Source organism: Orbicella franksi, chromosome 9 (assembly GCF_964199315.1).
Source record: "Orbicella franksi chromosome 9, jaOrbFran1.1, whole genome shotgun sequence".
Taxonomy (NCBI): domain Eukaryota; kingdom Metazoa; phylum Cnidaria; class Anthozoa; order Scleractinia; family Merulinidae; genus Orbicella; species Orbicella franksi.
Window position 1 is genome coordinate 466924 of NC_138153.1, and position 19345 is coordinate 486268.

The following is a 19345-nucleotide window of genomic DNA, read 5'->3' on the forward strand; positions in this document are numbered from 1 at the left end:
TCCGAAGTTTGTCAAAATCACGATGCGCGTAAGGCGGTCTCGGCTACTTTTTCAGTATTAAAGTAAAGTGGGCTATATTTCGGCCCAGAAGCTTGAAGGTGAGCGTTTAAAAAGTTTTGCTGTCTCCATTTCACTGCAAACCAAGGCCATCAAGAGTTAGTTTAGAGTCCCTGGGACTGGAAAATATCCCCCAAGGTCCGGAATATCGACCCGAAGCTGGTCAAAATCACGATGCGCGCACGCCGGTCTTGGCTACTCTTTAAGTCGTAAGTGATGTGGGACTATATTTCGGCCTAAAAGCTCGAAAGGGTTCGTTCAAAAACTTGTGCTGTGTGAATTTCACTGCAAACCATGGCCATCAGGAGTTTAGAGTTAGTTTAGAGTCCCCGGGACTGGAAAAGATTCCCCAAGTTCCAGGAAAGCGAGCAGAAGTTGCTCAAAATCACGATGCGCGTAACGCGGTCTCGGCTAGTGTTTCAGTCTTAAAGTGAAGTCTGGCTATATTTAGGCCCACAAGCTCGAAAGTGAGCGTTCAAAAAGTTTTGCTGTGTCCATTTGACTGCAAGCCAAGGCAATCAGGAGTTAGTTTAGAGTCCCCGGAACTGGAAAATATTCTCCAAGTTCCAGGAAATGGCGCCGAAGTTCATGAAAATTACGATGCGCGTAACGGGCTCTCGGTTATTCTTTCAGTCTTAAATTTAAGTAGGGCTATATTACGGCACTGAAGCTCGAAGGTGAGCGTTCAGACTGTTTTGCTGTGTTCATTAAACTGCAAACCAAGGTCATCGGGAGTTAGTTTAGCGTCCCCGGGACTTCAAATTATTCGCCAACTTGCGGGAAATCGAGCAAAAGTGGCTCAAAATCACGATGCGCGTAAGGCGGTCTCGGCTACTCTTTCAGTCTTAAAATTAAGGGGGGCTATATTTCGACCTAGAAGCTCGAGAGCGGGCGTGCACTAATTTTACCTGTGTCCATTTCATTGACATCTTAGGCCATCAGGAGTTAGTTTAGAGTCCTTGGGACTGGAAAATATTTCCCAAATTCTGGCAGATCGAGCCAAAGTTGCTCAAAATCACGATGCGCGGAAGGCGGTCTCGGCTACTCTTTGAGTCTTAAAATGAAGTGGGGCTATATTTCGGCCGAGAAGCTCAACACCGAACGTGCGCTCCTTTTGCCTGTGTACATATCACTGAAAACTAAGTTCATCAGGAGTTAACATAGAGTTCTCGGGACTGGAAAATATTGCCCGAATTCCGGCAAATCGAGCCAAAGATGCTTAAAATCACGATGCGCGTAAGGCGGTCTCGGCTACTCGTTTACTCCGAAAATGAAGTGGGGCTATATTTCGGTTCTACAAGCTCGACACCGAGCGTGCTCTCCTTTTACCTGTGTCCATTTCACTAAGAACTAAGTCCATCGGGATATAGTTTAGAATCCTCGAGACTGGAAGCTATCCTCCAAGTTGCGGCAAATTGAGCCATACTTTCTTAAAATTACGATAGGCGTACGGCAGTTTGGTTTACTCTTTCAGTCTTAAAATGAACTGGGCCTACATTTCGGCCTAGAAGCTCGACACCGAGCGTGCGCTCCTGTTACCTGTGACCATTTTACTGAAAACTAAGGCCATCAAGAGTTAGGGTAGAGTCCCCGGGACTGGAAAATATCCCCCAAATTTTGGCATATCAAGCCATAGTGGCTAAAAATTTCGATGGGCTTAAGGTAATTTCGTGTACACTTTCAGTCTTAAAATAAAGTGGGGCTATATTTCGGTCTACAACCTGGAAACCGAGCGTGCGCTCCTTTTACCTGTGTCCATTGCACTAAAAACCAAGGCATTCAGGAGTTAGTTTAGAGCTTCCGGGACTGGAAAATATCCCCCAAGTCCCAGGAAATCAAGCCGAAGTTCGACAAAATTAGCATGCGCGTAAGGCGGTCCCGGCTACTCTTTCAGTCTTAAAGTGAAGTGGGGCTATATTTCGGCCCAGAAGCTCGAAAGTGAACGTTCAAAAAGTTTGGCTGTCTCCATTTCACTGAAAACCAAGGCCATCAGGAGTTAGTTTAGAGTGCCCGGGACTGGGAATTATCTCCCAAGTTCCGGGAAATCGAGCCGAAGTAGCCCAAAATCCCGATGCGCGTAAGGCGGTCTCGGCTAGTCTTTCAGTCTTAAAATGAAGTAGGGCTATGCTTTAGCCCAGAAGCTCAAAAGTGAGCGTTCAAAAAGTTGTGCTGTGTCCATTTCACTGCAAACCGAGGAAATCAGGAGTTAGTTTAGAGTCCCCGGTACCGGAAAATATCCCCCATTTCCCGGGAAATAGAGCCAAAGTTGGTCAAAATCACGATGCGCGTAAGGCGGTCCCGGTTACTCTTTCATTCTTAAAGTGAACTGGGGCAATATTTACCCCAGAAGCTCGAAAGTGAGCGTTCAAAAAGTTGTGCTGTGTCCATTTCACTCCAGAGCAAGGCCATCAGGAGTTACTTTCGAGTCCGCGGGACTGGAAAATATCCCCCAAGTTCCGGGAAATCGAGCCGAAGTATCCCAAAATCACGATGCGCGTAAGGCGGTCTCGGCTACTCTTTCAGTCTTAAAGTGAAGTGGGGCTATATTTCGAGCCATAAGCTCAAAAGTGAGCGTTCAAAAAGTTTTGCCGTGTCCATTTAACTGCAAACTAAGGCCATCGGAAGTTAGTTTAGCTTCCCCGGGAATTGAAAATATTCGCCAACTTCTGGGAAATCGAGCCGAAGTTGGTCAAAATCACGGTGCGCGTGAGGCGGTCTCGCTTACTGTTTCAGTCTTAAAGTGAAGTGAGGCTTTATTCCTGGGCGGGAGCTTGAAAGTAAGCGTTCAAAAAGTTTCCCTGTGTTTATTTGACTGCAAACCAAAGCCATCACGAGCTAGTTTAGAGTCCCCGGGACTGGAAAATATGCCCCAACTTCCGGGAAATCGAGCCGAAGTTGGTCAAAACCACGATTTCCGTAAGGTAGTGTCGGCTACTCTTTCAGTCTTAGAGTGAAGTGGGGCTATATTTCGGGCCAGAAGCCCGAAAGTGAGCGTTCAAAAAGTTTTGCTGTGTCCATTTCACTGCAAACCAAGGCCATCAGGGGTTAGTTTAGAGTCCCCGGGACTGAAAAATTTCGCCCAGGTTCCGCGGAATCAAACCGAAGTTGATCAAAATCACGATGTGCGAAATGCGGTATCGGCTACTGTTTCAGTCTTAAAGTGAAGTGGGGCTATATTTCGGCCGAGAAGCCCGAAAGTGAGCGTTCAAAAAGTTTTGCTGTGTTCTTTGACTGAAAAACAAGGCCATCACGGGTTAGTTTAGCGTCCCTGGGACTGGAAAATGTTCCCCAAGTTCCGGTAAATCGAGCTGAAGTTGGTCAAAATCACGATGCTCCCAAAGCAATCTCGGCTACCCTTTCAGTCTTAAAGTCAAGTGTGCCTATATTTCGGCCCACAAGCTAGAAAGTGAGCGTTCAAAAAGTTTTGCTGTGTCCATTTCACTTCAAAACAAGGCCATCAGGACTTAGTTTAGGGTCCCCGGGACTGGAAAATATCCCCCAAGTTCCGGGAAATCGAGCCGAAGTTGGTCAAAATTACGATGGGCGTAAGGCGGTCTCGGCTACTCTTTCACTCTTAAAGTGAAGTGGAGCTATATTTCGGCCCAGAAGCTCAAAAGTGAGCGTTCAAAAAGTTTTGCTGTGTCCATTTTACTGCAGACCAAGGACGTCGGGGGTCATTTTAGAGTCCCCGGGACTGGAATATATCCCCCAAGTTCCGGGAAATTTAACCGAAGCTGGTCAAAATCACGACGCGCGTACGGCGGTCTTGGCTACTCTTTCAGTCTTAAAGTGAATTGGGGCAATATTTCGGCCCAGAAGCTCGAAACTGAGTGTTTAAAAAGTTTTGCTGTCTCCATTTCACCGCAAAACAAGGCCATCACGACTTAGTTTAGCGTCAAAGGAACTGGAAATATCCCCCAAGTTACGGGAAATCCTCCCGAAGTAAGTCAAAATCACCATGGGCTTAAGGGGGTCTCGGCTACTCTTTCAGTCTTAAGGTAAAGTGGGCTTAGATTTAGCTCCAGAAGCTCGAAAGTAAGGGTTCAAAAATTTTTGTGTCTATTTCACTTACATCTTAGACAATCAGGAGTGAGTTTAGAGACTTTGGGACTGGAAAATATCTCCCAAGTTTCGCCAGATCGAGCCGAAGATCCTCAAAATCACAATGCGCGTAAGGCGCTCCCGCCTACTCTTTCAGTCTTAAAAAGAAGTAGGGCTATATGTCGGCCAGCAAGCTCGAAAGTGCGCGTTCAAAAAGTGTTCCTGTGTCCATTTCACTGGAAACCAAAGCCATCAGGAGTTAGTATAAAGTCTCCGGGACTGGAAAATATCCCCCTATTTCTGGGAAATCGAGCCGAAGTATCCCAAAATCACGATGCGCGTAAGGCGGTAACGGCTACTCTTTCAGTCTTAAAGTTAAGTGGGGCTATATTTCGAGCCATAAGCTCGAAAGTGAGCGTTCAAAAACCTTTGCCGTGATCATTTAACTGCAAACTAAGGCCATCGGAAGCTAGTTTAGCTTCCCCGGGAATTGAAAATATTCCCCAACTTCTGGGAAATGGAGCCGAAGTTGGTCAAAATTACGATGCGCGTAAGGCGGTCTCGGCTACTCTTTCAGTCTTAAAGTGAAGTAGGGCTATATTTCGGCCGAGAAGCTCGAAAGTGAGCGTTCAAAAAAATGTGCTGTGTCCATTTCACTGGAAACCAAGGCCATCAGCAGTTAGTTTAGAGTCCTCGGGACTGGAATATATCCCCGAATTTCCGGGAAATCGAACGGAAGTATGTCAAAATCACGATGCGCCTAAGACGGTCTCGGCTACTCTTTCAGTCTTTAAGTAAAGTGGGGCTATATTTCGGCCCAGAAGCTCGAAAGTGAACCTTTAAAAAGTTACGCTTTGTGCATTTAACTGCAAACCAAGGCCATCAGGAGTTAGTTTAAAGTCTCCCGGACTGGAAAATATCCCCCAAGTTCCGGGAAATCGGGCTGAACTGGGTCAAAATCACGATGCTCGTAAGGAGGTCTCGGCTACTATTTCAGTCTTAAAGTTAAGTACGGTTGTATTTCGACCCAGAAGCTCGAAACTGAGCGCTCAAAAAGTTTTCCTGCGTCCATTTCACATCAAACCAAGGCCATCAGCAGTTAGTTTAGTGTCCCCGGGACTTGCAAATATCGCCAAAATTCTAGAAAATCGAGCGGAAGTGGCTCAAAATCACGATGCGCGTAAGGCGGTCTCGCCTACTCTTTGAGTCTTAAAGTGAAGTGGGGCTATATTTCATCCCAGAAGCTCGAACATAAGCGTTCAAAAAGTGTTACCTTGTTCATTTCACTGCAAACCAAGGCCATCAGGAGTTAGTTTAGACTGCTCGGGACTGGAAAATATCGCCCAAGTTCGTGGAAATCGAGCCGAATTTTGTCAAAATCACGATGCGCGTAAGGCGGTCTCGGCTACTCTTTGATTCTTAAAGTGAACTGGGGCTATATTTCGGCCGAGAAGCTAGAAAGTGAAAGTTCAAAAAGTTTTGCTGTGTTCATTTCACTGCAAACCAAGGCCATCAGGAGTTAGTTAAAACTCCTCGGGACTGGAAAATATCGCCCAAGTTCAGGGAAATCGAGCCGAATTTTTTCAAAATCACGATGCGCGTAAGGCGGTCTCGGCTACTCTTTCATTCTTAAAGTGAACTGGGGCTATATTTCGGCCCACAAGCTCGAAAGTGAAACTTCAAAACGTTTTGCTGTGTCCATTTGACCGCAAACCAAGCCACATCAGCAGATTGTTTACAGTGTCCGGGACATCAAAATATCCCCCAAGTCCCGGGAAATCCAGCCAAAGTTTGTCAAAATCACGATGCGCGTCAAGCAGTCTCGGCTACTCTTTTAGTCTTAAAGTGACGTGGCTGTATATTTCGGCCCAGAAGCTCGAAAGTGAGCGTTCAAAAAGTTTTGCTCTCTCAATTTAACTGAAAACCAAGGCCATCATGAGTTAGTTTAGAGTCCGCGGGACTAAAAAATATCCCTTAAGTTCTGGCAACTCAAGCCGAAGTTGGTCAAAATCACGATGCGTCTATGGCGCTCTCGGCTACTATTTCAGTCTTAAAGTGAAGTGGGGCTATATTTCGGCCCAGAATTTCGAAAGTAAGCGTTCAAAAAAATTTGCTGTGTCCATTTCACTGCAGACCAAAGCCATCAGGGGTTAGTTTAGAGTCCTTGGATCTTGAATATATCCCCGAAGTTTCGGGAAATCGAGCCGAAGTTGGTCAAAATCACGATGCGCGTAAGACGGTCTCGGCTACTCTTTCAGTCTTAAACTGAAGTGGGGCTATATTTCGGCTCAGAAGCCCGAAGGGGAGCCTTGAAAAAGTTTTGCTCTCTCCATTTCAATGCAAACCAAGGCAATCAGGAGTTACTTTAGAGTCCCCGGTACCGGAAAATATTCCCCATTTCCTGGGAAATCGAGCCAAAGTTGGTCAAAATCACGATGCGTGTAAGGCGGTCTCGGCTATTCTTTCATTCTTAAAGTGAACTCGGACTATATTTCGGCCCAGAAGCTCGAAGGTGAAAGTTCAAAAAGTTTCGCTGTGTCCATTTCACCACGAACCAAGCCACATCAGGAGATAGTTTACAGTCTCCGGGACATCAAAATATCCCCCAAGTTCCGGGAAATCGAGCCGAAGTTTCTCAAAATCACGATGCGCGAAAAGCAGTCTCGGCTACTCTTTTAGTCTTAAAGTGACGTGGCTGTATATTTTGGCCCAGAAGCTCGAAAGTGAGCGTTCCAAAAGTTATGCTGTGCCCATTTCACTGCAAAGCAAGGCCCTCAGGAAGTAGTTTACAGTCCCCGGAACTGGAAAATATCCTCCAAGTTCCGCCAAATCGAGACGAAGTTGGTGAAAATAACGATTCGCGTAAGGCGGTCTCGGCTACTCTTTGAGTCTGAAAGTGAAGTAGGGCTATATTTCGGTCCAGAAGCTCGAAAGTGAGCGTTCAAAAAGTTTTCCTCTCTCAATTTCACTGAAAACCAAGGCAATCATGAGTTAGTGTAGAGTCCCCGGGTGTGGAAAATATCTTTTAAGTTCTGGCAACTCAAGCCGAAGTTGGTCAAAATCACGATGCGCCTAAGGCGGCCTCGGCTACTCTTTTAGTCTTAAAGTGAAGTGGGGCTCTATTTCGGCCCAGAAGCTCCAAAGTGAGCGCTGCAAAAAATTTGCTGTCTCCCTTTCACTGCAAACCAAGGCCATCAGGAGTTAGTTTAGAGTGCCCGAGACTGCAATATATTTCCCAAGTTCCGGAAAATCGAGAAGACGTTGGTCAAAATCACGATGCGCGCAAGACGGTCTTGGCTAGTCTTTCAGTCTTAAAGTGAAGTGGGGCTATATTTCGACCCAGAAGCTCAAAAGTGAGCTTCAAAAAGTTTTGGTGTATCCATTTCAATGCAAACGAAGGCCATCAGAGGTTACTTAAGAGTCTTCGGGACTGGAAAATATCCCCCAAGTTCAGGGAAATTTAGCCGAAGTTGGTCAAAATCACGGTGCGCGTTAGGCGGTCTCGCTTACTGTTTCAGTCTTAAAGTGAAGTGGGGCTATATTTCGGGCCAGAAGCCCGAAAGTGAGCGTTCAAAAAGTTTTGCTGTGTCCATTTCACTGCAAACCAAGGCCATCAGGGGTTAGTTTAGAGTCCCTGGGACTGAAAAATATTGCCCAAGTTCCGGGGAATCGAACCGAAGTTGATCAAAATCATGATGCGCGAAGTGCGGCATCGCGTACTGTTTCAGTCTTAAAGTGAAGTAGGGCTATATTTCGGGCGAGAAGCCCGAAAGTGAGCCTTCAAAAAGTTTTGCTGTGTTCTTTAACTGAAAAACAAGGCCATCACGAGTTACTTTAGCGTCCCTGGGACTGGAAAATATTCCCCAAGTTCCGGTAAATCGAGCTGAAGTTGGTCAAAATCACGATTCTCCCAAAGCGGTCTCGGCTACCCTTTTAGTCTTAAAGTCAATTGGGGCTATATTTTTGTCCAGAAGCTCGAAAGTGAGCGTTCAAAAATTTTTGCTGTGTGCATTTCACTGCAAACCAAAGCTATTAAAAGTTAGTTTAGGGTCCCCGGGACTGGAAAATATTCCCCAAGTTCCGGGAAAGCGAGCCGAAGTTGATCAAAATCACGATGCGCGAAATGCGCTCTCGGCTACTGTTTCAGTCTTAAAGTAAAGTGTGGCTATATTTCGGCCCACAAGCTCGAAAGTGAGCGTTCAAAAAGTTTTGCTGTGTCCATTTCACTGCAAAACAAGGCCATCAGGACTTAGTTTAGCGTCCAAGGGACTGGAAATTGTTTCCCAAGTTCCGGGAGATCCACCCGAAGTTTGTCAAAATCACAATGCGGGTAAGGTGATCTCGGTTACTCTTTAAGTCTTAAAGTAAAGTGGGGCTTTATTTCGGCCAGGAAGTTCGAACGTGAGCGTTCAAAAAGTTTTGCTCTGTCCATTTCACTGCAAACCAAGGCCATGAGAAGTTAGTTCAGAGTTCCTGGGACTGGAAAATATTCCCCAAGTTCCGGAATATCGAGCGGAAGTTTGTCAAACTCACGATGCGAGCAAGGCGGTCTCGGCTACTCTTTCAGTCTTAAGTGAAGTGGGGCTATGTTTCGGCCCAGAAGCTCGAAAGTGTGCGTTCAAAAAATTGTGCTGTGTCCATTTCAATGCAAACCAAGGCCATCAGGAGTTAGTTTAGAGTCCCCGGGACTGGAACATATCCCCCAAGTCCCGAAAATTGGAGCCGAAGTTGATCAAATTCATGATGCGCGCAACGTGGTCTCGGCGACTGTGTCAGTCCTAAAGTGAAGTGTGGCTATATTTCGGCCCACAAGCTCGAAAGTGAGCGTTCAAAAAGTTTTGTTGTGTCCATTTTACTTCAAAACAATTTCATCAGGACTTAGGTTAGCGTCCAAGGGACTGCAAAATATCCCCCAAGTTCCCGGAAATCCATTCGAAGGTTCTCAAAATTACGATGCGCGTAAGGCGGTCTCATCTACTCTTTCAGTTTTAAAGTAAAGAGGGGCTATATTTCTGCCCAGAAGCTCCAAAGTTGTGCTCTGTCCATTTCACTGAAAACCAAGGCCATCAGGAGTTACCGTAGAGTCCCTTTGACTGGAATATATCCCCAAGTTTCGAGAAATAAACGCGAAATTGGTCAAAATCACGATTCGCTTAAGACGGTCTCGCCTACTCTTTCAGTCTTAAAGTAAAATGGGCCTCTATTTCGGCCCCGGAGTTCGAGAGTGAGCGTTCAAAAACTTTCGCTGTGTCCATTTCACTGCAAACCAAGACAAGCAGGAGTTAGTTGAGAGTCCCCGGGACTGGAAAATATCCCCCAAGTTCCGGGAAATCAACCCGAAGTTTGTCAAAATCGCGATGCACGTAAGGCGGTCTCGGCTACTCTTTCAGTGTTAAAGTAATGGGGGGCTATATTTTGGCCCAGAAGCTCGAAATTGAGCGTTCAAAAAGTTTTGCTGGGTCCATTTTACTGCAAACCAAGGCCATGAGGAATTAGTTTAGAGTCCTCAGAACTGGAATATATCCCCTTAGTTGCGGCAAATCGAGCCGAGGTTCCTCAAAATCACGAATGCACGTAAGGCGGTCTCGGCTACTCTTTCAGTCTTCAAGTGAAGTGGGGTTCTATTTCGCTCCAGAAGCTCGAAAGTATGCGTTCAAAAACTTTTTGTGTTTCCGTTTCACTGCAATCCAAGACCAGCACGAGTTAGTTTAGAGTCCCCGGGAATGGAAAATATTTCGCAAGTTCCAGGAAATCGAGCCGAAGTTGATTAAAATCACGATGCGCAAAACGTGGTCTCGGCTACTGTTTCAGTCTTAAAGTGAAGTATGGCTATATTTCGGCCCGCAACTTCGAAAGTGAGCCTTCAAAAAGCTTTGCTGTGTCCATTTCACTGCAAAACAAGGCCATCGGCACCTAGTTTAGCGTCCAGGAGACTGGAAAATATCCCCCAAGTTCCGGGAAATCCACCCGAAGTTTGTCAAAATCACGATGCGCGTAAGGCGGTCTCGGCTACTTTTTCAGTATTAAAGTAAAGTGGGCTATATTTCGGCCCAGAAGCTTGAAGGCGAGCGTTCAAAAAGTTTTGCTGTCTCCATTGTACTGCAAACCAAGGCCATCAAGAGTTAGTTTAGAGTCCCTGGGACTGGAAAATATCCCCCAAGGTCCGGAATATCGACCCGAAGCTGGTCAAAATCACGATGCGCGCACGCCGGTCTCGGCTACTCTTTAAGTCGTAAGTGATGTGGGACTATATTTCGGCCTACAAGCTCAAAAGTGTTCGTTCAAAAACTTGTGCTGTGTGAATTTGACTGCAAACCATGGCCATCAGGAGTTAGTTTAGAGTCCCCGGGACTGGAAAATATTCCCCAAGTTCCAGGAAAGCCAGCAGAAGTTGCTCAAAATCACGATGCGCGTAACGCGGTCTCGGCTAGTGTTTCAGTCTTAAAGTGAAGTGTGGCTATATTGAGGCCCACAAGCTCGAAAGTGAGCGTTCAAAAAGTTTTGCTGTGTCCATTTGACTGCAAACCAAGGCAATCAGGAGTTAGTTTAGAGTCCCCGGAACTGGAAAATATTCTCCAAGTTCCAGGAAATGGCGCCGAAGTTGATGAAAATTACGATGCGCGTAACGGGCTCTCGGTTATTCTTTCAGTCTTAAATTGAAGTAGGGCTATATTGCGGCACTGAAGCTCGAAGGTGAACGTTCAAAAAGTTTTGCTGTGTCCATTTAACTGCAAACTAAGGCCATCGGAAGTTAGTTTAGGTTCCCCGGGAATTGAAAATATTCGCCAACTTCCGGCAAATCGAGCCGAATTTGGTCAAAATTACGATGCGCGTAAGGCGGTCTCGGCTACTCTTTCAGTCTTAAAGTGAAGTAGGGCTATATTTCGGCCCAGAAGCTCGAAAGCGAGCGTTCGAAAAAATGTGCTGTGTCCATTTCACTCCAAACCAAGGCCATCAGCAGTTAGTTTAGAGTCCCCGGGACTGGAATATCTCTTCGAAGTTCCGGGAAATCGAACGGAAGTTGGTCAAAATCACGATGCGCGTAAGACGGTCCCGGCTACTCTTTGAGTCTTAAAGTAAAGTGGGGCTATATTTGGGCCCAGAAGTTAGAAAGTGAACCTTTAAAAAGTTACGCTTTGTGCATTTCACCGCAAACCATCCCGCATCAGCAGATTGTTTACAGTGTCCAGGACATCAAAATATCCCCCAAGTCCCGGGAAATCGAGCCGAAGTTTGTCAAAATCACGATGCGCGTCAAGCAATCTCGGCTACTCTTTTAGTCTTGAAGTGACGTGGCTGTATATTTCGGCCCAGAAGCTCGAAAGTGAGCGTTCAAAAAGTTTTGCTCTCTCAATTTAACTGAAAACCAAGGCCATCATAAGTTAGTTTAGAGTCCGCGGGACTAAAAAATATCCCTTAAGTTCTGGCAACTCAAGCCGAAGTTGGTCAAAATCACGCTGCGTCTAAGGCAGTCTCGGCTACTATTTCAGTCTTAAAGTGAAGTGGGGCTATATTTCGGCCCAGAATTTCGAAAGTAAGCGTTCAAAAAAATTTGCTGTGTCCATTTCACTGCAGACCAAAGCCATCAGGGGTTAGTTTAGAGTCCTTGGAACTTGAATATATCCCCGAAGTTTCGGGAAATCGAGCCGAAGTTGGTCAAAATCACGATGCGCGTAAGCCGGTCTCGGCTACTCTTTCAGTCTTAAACTGAAGTGGGGCTATATTTCGGCTCAGAAGCCCGAAAGAAATCGTTGAAAAAGTTTTGCTCTCTTCATTTCAATGCAAACCAAGGCAATCAGGAGTTACTTTAGAGTCCGCGGTACCGGAAAATATTTCCCATTTCCTGGGAAATCGAGCCAAAGTTGCTCAAAATCACAATGCGCGTAAGGCGGTCTCGGCTATTCTTTCATTCTTAAAGTGAACTCGGGCTATATTTCGGCCCAGAAGCTCGAAGGTGAAAGTTCAAAAAGTTTTGCTGTGTCCATTTCACCGCGAACCAAGCCACATCAGGAGATAGTTTACAGTCTCTGGGACATCAAAATATCCCCCAAGTTCCGGGAAATCGAGCCGAAGTTTGTGAAAATCACGATGCGCGTAAAGCAGTCTCGGCTACTCTTTTAGTCTTAAAGTGACGTGGCTGTATATTTTGGCCCAGAAGCTCGAAAGTGAGCGTTCAAAAAGTTATGCTGTGCCCATTTCACTGCAAAGCAAGGCTCTCAGGAAGTAGTTTACAGTCCCCGGAACTGGAAAATATCCTCCAAGTTCCGCCAAATCGAGACGAAGTTGGTGAAAATAACGATTCGCGTAAGGCGGTCTCGGCTACTCTTTGAGTCTGAAAGTGAAGTAGGGCTATATTTCGGTCCAGAAGCTCGAAAGTGAGCGTTCAAAAAGTTTTCCTCTCTCAATTTCACTGAAAACCAAGGCCATCATGAGTTAGTTTAGAGTCCCCGGGAGTGGAAAATATCTTTTAAGTTCTGGCAACTCAAGCCGAAGTTGGTCAAAATCACGATGCGCCTAAGGCGGCCTCGGCTACTCTTTTAGTCTTAAAGTGAAGTGGGGCTCTATTTCGGCCCAGAAGCTCCAAAGTGAGCGCTGCAAAAAATTTCCTGTGTCCATTTCACTGCAAACTAAGGCTATCAGGAGTTAGTTTAGAGACCCCGGGACTGCAATATATTTCCCAAGTTCCGGAAAATCGAGAAGACGTTGCTCAAAATCACGATCCGCGCAAGACGGTCTTGGCTAGTCTTTCAGTCTTAAAGTGAAGTGGGGCTATATTTCGGCCCAGAAGCTCAAAAGTGAGCTTCAAAAAGTTTTGGTGTATCCATTTCAATGCAAACGAAGGCCATCAGGGGTTAGTTAAGAGTCTTCGGGACTGGAAAATATCCCCCCAAGTTCAGGGAAATTTAGCCGAAGTTGGTCAAAATCACGGTGCGCGTTAGGCCGTCTCGCTTACTTTCTCAGTCTTAAAGTGAAGTGAGGCTTTATTCCTGCCCACGAGCTAGAAAGTGAGCGTTCAAAAAGTTTTGTTGTGTCCATTTTACTTCAAAACAAGGCCATCAGGACTTAGTTTAGCGTCCAAGAGACTGCAAAATATCCCCCTAGTTCCGGGAAATCCATTCGAAGTTCGTCAAAATTACGATCGCGTAAGGCGGTCTCATCTACTCTTTCAGTCTTAAAGTGAAGTGGGGCTATATTTCTGCCCAGAAGCTCCAAAGTTGTGCTCTGTCCATTTCACTGAAAACCAAGGCCATCAGGAGTTACTGTAGAGTCCCTTTGACTGGAATATATCCCCCAAGTTTCGGGAAATAAACGCGAAATTGGTCAAAATCACGATTCGCTCAAGACGGTCTCGCCTACTCTTTTAATCTTAAAGTAAAATGGGGCTCTATTTTGGCCGAGAAGCTCGAGAGTGAGAGTTCAAAAACTTTCGCTGTGCCCATTTCACTGCAAACCAAGACAAGCAGGAGTTAGTTGAGAGTCCCCGGGACTGGAAAATATCCCCCAAGTTCCGGGAAATCAACCCGAAGTTTGTCAAAATCACGATGCACGTAAGGCGGTCTCGGCTACTCTTTCAGTGTTAAAGTAATGGGGGGCTATATTTTGGCCCAGAAGCTCGAAATTGAGCGTTCAAAAAGCTTTGCAGGGTCCATTTTACTGCAAACCAAGGCCATGAGGAATTAGTTTAGAGTCCTCAGAACTGGAATATATCCCCTTAGTTCCGGCAAATCGAGCCGAAGTTGGTCAAAATCACCATGCACGTAAGGCGGTCTCGGCTACTCTTTCAGTCTTCAAGTGAAGTGGGGTTCTATTTCGCTCCAGAAGCTCGAAAGTATGCGTTCAAAAACTTTTTCTGTTTCCCTTTCATTGCAAACCAAGACCAGCACGAGTTAGTTTAGAGTCCCCGAGACTGGAAAATATTTCGCAAGTTCCGGGAAATCGAGCCGAAGTTGATCAAAATCACGATGCGCGAAACGTGGTCTCGGCTACTGTTTCAGTCTTAAAGTGAAGTATGGCTATATTTCGGCCCACAACCTCGAAAGTGAGCCTTCAAAAGGCTTTGCTGTGTCCATTTCACTGCAAAACAAGGCCATCGGCACCTAGTTTAGCGTCCAAGAGACTGGAAAATATCCCCCAAGTTCCGGGAAATCACCCCGAAGTTTGTCAAAATCACGATGCGCGTAAGGCGGTCTCGGCTACTCTTTCAGTATTAAAGTAAAGTGGGCTATATTTCGGCCCAGAAGCTTGAAGGTGAGCGTTCAAAAAGTTTTGCTGTCTCCATTTCACTGCAAACCAAGGCCATCAAGAGTTAGTTTAGAGTCCCTGGGACTGGAAAATATCCCCCAAGTTCCGGAATATCGACCCGAAGCTGGTCAAAATCACGATGCACGCACGCCGGTCTCGGCTACTCTTTAAGTCGTAAGTGATGTGGGACTATATTTCGGCCTACAAGCTCGAAAGTGTTCGTTCAAAAACTTGTGCTGTGTGAATTTGACTGCAAACCATGGCCATCAGGAGTTAGTTTAGAGTCCCCGGGACTGGAAAAGATTCCCCAAGTTCCAGGAAAGCCAGCAGAAGTTGCTCAAAATCACGATGCGCGTAACGCGGTCTCGGCTACTGTTTCAGTCTTAAAGTGAAGTGTGGCTATATTGAGGCCCACAAGCTCGAAAGTGAGCGTTCAAAAAGTTTTGCTGTGTCCATTTGACTGCAAACCAAGGCAATCAGGAGTTAGTTTAGAGTCCCCGGAACTGGAAAATATTCTCCAAGTTCCAGGAAATGGCGCCGAAGTTGATGAAAATTACGATGCGCGTAACGGGCTCTCGGTTATTCTTTCAGTCTTAAATTGAAGTAGGGCTATATTGCGGCACTGAAGCTCGAAGGTGAGCGTTCAGAATGTTTTACTGTGTTCATTAAACTGCAAAGCAAGGTCATCGGGAGTTAGTTTAGCGCCCTCGGGACTTTAAATTATTCGCCAACTTCCGGGAAATCGAGCAAACGTGGCCCAAAATCACGATGCGCGTAAGGCGGTCTCGGCTACTCTTTCAGTCTTAAAATTAAGGGGGGCTATATTTCGACCTAGAAGCTCGAGACCGGGCGTATGCTAATTTTACCTGTGTCCATTTCACTGACATCTTAGGCCATCAGGAGTTAGTTTAGAGTCCTTGGGACTGGAAAATATTTCCCAAATTCGGGCAGATTCAGCCAAAGTTGCTCAAAATCACGATGCGCGTAAGGCGGTCTCGGCTACTCTTTCAGTCTTAAAATGAAGTGGGGCTATATTTCGGCCGAGAAGCTCAACACCGAGCGTGCGCTCCTTTTGCCTGTGTACATATCACTGAAAACTAAGTTCATCAGGAGTTAACATTGAGTCTTCGGGACTGGAAAATGTTGCCCGAATTCCGGCAAATCGAGCCAAAGATGCTCAAAATCACGATGCGCGTAAGGCGGTCTCGGCTACTCGTTTACTCCGAAAATGAAGTGGGGCTATATTTCGGTTCTACAAGCTCGACACCGAGCGTGCTCTCCTTTTACCTGTGTCCATTTCACTAAGAACTAAGTCCATCAGGAGGTAGTTCAGAATCCTCGAGACTGGAAGCTATCCTCCAAGTTTCGGCAAATTGAGCCATACTTTCTTAAAATTACGATAGGCGTACGGCAGTGTCGTTTACTCTTTCAGTCTTAAACTGAACTGGGGCTACATTTCGGCCTAGAAGCTCGACACCGAGTGTGCGCTCCTGTTACCTGTGACCTTTTTACTGAAAACTAAGGCCATCAAGAGTTAGGGTAGAGTCCCCGGGACTGGAAAATATCCCCCAAGTTTTGGCATATCGAGCCATAGTGGCTAAAAATTTCGATGTGCTTAAGGCGGTTTCGTGTACACTTTCAGTCTTAAAATAAAGTGGGGCTATATTTCGGTCTACAACCTGGAAACCGAGCGTGCGCTCCTTTTACCTGTGTCCATTTCACTAAAAACCAAGGCATTCAGGAGTTAGTTTAGAGCTTCCGGGACTGGAAAATATCCCCCAAGTCCCAGGAAATCAAGCCGAAGTTCGACAAAATTAGCATGCGCGTAAGGCGGTCCCGGCTACTCTTTCAGTCTTAAAGTGAAGTGGGGCTATATTTCGGCCCAGAAGCTCGAAAGTGAACGTTCAAAAAGTTTGGCTGTGTCCATTTCACTGAAAACCAAGGCCATCAGGAATGAGTTTAGAGTGCCCGGGACTGGGAATTATCTCCCAAGTTCCGGGAAGGCGAGCCTAAGTAGCCCAAAATCACGATGCGCGTAAAGCGGTCTCGGCTAGTCTTTCAGTCTTAAAGTGAAGTAGGGCTATGCTTCGGCCCAGAAGCTCAAAATTGAGCGTTCAAAAAGTTGTGCTGTGTCCATTTCACTCCAGAGCAAGGCCATCAGGAGTTACTTTAGAGTCCGCCGGACTGGAAAATATCTCCCAAGTTCCGGGAAATCGAGCCGATCGTTTCCCAAATGTCCTCGTTCCTTTTGCTACTTTTCGTTAAATCTGTTAAGTCTGAGATATTATATCATTTCATTGTCGCTCCATGGCGTAAAAGCATTTAGAAGTTGAACTGCAATTTCCCAGTCAATATAAAATTGAAAAACAGCAACGTTGTTGGATTTTGAAACAAAGTTGAAAAATTAAAGGTAAACGGTCCAAACTGTTCTCTCACAAGGAGACACTTGACTGAGACATGGAAGGGAATGACTAAGTTAAATCTATCAATGTTTCAAAATCCGTGAAATCCGTCTTTTCCGCCGTGTTTAGTAAAAAGTTTCACTTAACTGCCTCCCAGTACTGGAAGTTTCCACCGAAGGTTTTTCCTATTAATGGCGGAAAGGACGGATTTCGCGGATTTCGCGGATTTTTTCAATTGATTTTATTTAATTCTTCTCTTTAAAACTGTAAGTAAAATATTATTAACGATATATTATAATATATTATTTATATTATACTTACAGTTTTAAAGAGAAGATTTAAATTAAATTAAAAAATCCGCAAAATCCGTAAAATCCGTCCTTTCCGCCATTAATAGGAAAAACCTTCGGTGGAAACTTCCAGTACTGGGAGGCAGTTGGATGAAACTTTCTTGTAATCACGGCGGAAAGGACGGATTTCACGGATTTTGCGAAAATGTTCAGATTTGTTTTAATATCTCTTTGTAAAACTAAAGCATAACATTTTGCGCTTTTATCCTTTGGCCTTTAAAATACAAGATTTTACTTATCTCTGGTTTCTATATTCTGTTTCAACTGTTTTTATTGAACCACATCCCACATTTGCGGTGACATAGAAAATGTTACATCTTTCTTCAAAAGCCAGTGACACTGATACGTCGCTTTCCTACCTTCCCCAACATCAAGATGAGAACTGTCTCAGTTTATTTATTCTTGTTCGTGTTTTTAACATGAGTCGTAATAATTGTGTGATACACGGTGAAAACACGCCGCTGTAGATAATGTTTTCTCAACTCTTTTCGCTTGCCTCATTAGTTCTGGTTGATGTTGTTGATAGCCCCTACTGGGACCATGAGTAGACATCATTTCCTAAATTCCTCTCACACGAATTTACCGTCACTGTGGCTTGTTAATCGAGTTTATTGTTTGGTGTAAAATAACTGTTGATTGCTGACCAGTGCGACAAAAAATGGCATCGACATGAAAATTAAGTGGCGAGAAAAGTCGTCTAGAAAACTCACTGGAAAGCATCTGCGAACTGATAGCGTGTCACAATTGGCCATTTAAAACAAATAATTACGTCTTCTGTTGATTGCATTTGTGTGGTATAATTATGCCCGGGAAATTCACAAGTCTTCTCTCTATAAAAGCGAAACACGTTTCAAGGCTTCCATCGTCGTTCAAGATGCAGAGGGCTCGTTATCCATGCCGTCAACTAAACAGCAGGACGATAAAAAGCGCTGCGTTGTGCTACTTGAGCCCGGTAGTTCTGGGAAAATGTAGTCTTATCAGTGCAAAATGTGCTTGCAAAGTTCAGGAGGAAGGTTTTGAAAATGCGTGGAATGGCGTGTGTCGCACTAGAGATGCCTGTGATAAAGCTCTGCAAGGTTTGTTTATATGTGTGTTGTTTGAAATGTCGAGCTTTTCTGTCGTTGTTTTGGTGGAATAAATTGATGCAGATTCAGTGAATAATATCTTGTTTCGTCTATTTTGCAGGCATAAAGAATGTCGCATTCTTTTTCAGCGCCATTAGCACGCAAAGTCTAAAGAAAGAACAAAGCAGGAAAAAAGCACATGTCGAGGAAGAGGGGAGCGATGATGCAGACGAATTTCCAGATTCGAGTCAATTGGGAAATTCAACAAGCCAAGAATGGGTTGCAAGTCACTCCACAATCATAAATCAGAAGTTGTGCCCATGTGTGAGTTACTGGATCGCTCTGACCACGCCAAATGGTGCGCCGTGTAGTCCTCTTGTTATCCACCGTGCCCTCCTGGAGTGCAGCGTGGATGTCTTCGCAACTCAGGTAACAACTTTATTCCAATCGTAAAATTGACATAAGTAACACTAATCAGTGATAAAGTGTAACAACTCTTTTACCGGCTTATTACAAGGCATGAAAAAAAAAATAATATTAATAAATAAAAAATAGCGAAAGTCAGGCTTTACATCAAACGTAGAAGTGTCCAAGATAATTCCAACGGTTAGATTCAACAACTTTTATTTAGCCTGGAATTTCAAAGTACACTAACGATGAATTTCCTCGGTACTGAAAATCACTGATCACTTGTTGACCAGGCGAATGCTGGTTATTATGAAAGAACCGGAATCAACCTCTTAAGTATTTCTCAATCTTAGGTCCCCTGTCACGAGGGTAAAGAAACCGGAGCGATGAAAGAGCTGTTTAAAGTCCTTAAAGACCACAAGAACCCGTTTATGGAGGATTTGGTGAATTCGTCTTACCAGTATTGCTTTCGGGATGAATTTGAAAGTTTCGTGGGGGACGCTGATTCAGTGGATCTCGACGAATGCGGCACGGAGAACGTAGTCCGAATTTGTCTCGTCGATCCCTCGTTTTATTCCAGTCTTTCGTGAGCTTTGAGGAAACTTCAAGATGTAAAACTGGTCATCGACCAGTTCGGCTTCCAATTAGACGGCTCGGCTGTTCCAAGAGAGAATGAGATCGTCTACGACCAGGCAAGATTGTCCGATAAACTCACAGTGCTTGTCAATGACATCGGTATCGCCATGAAGAGGCTGGGCTACGCTTTGTACGGTGGAAAAGT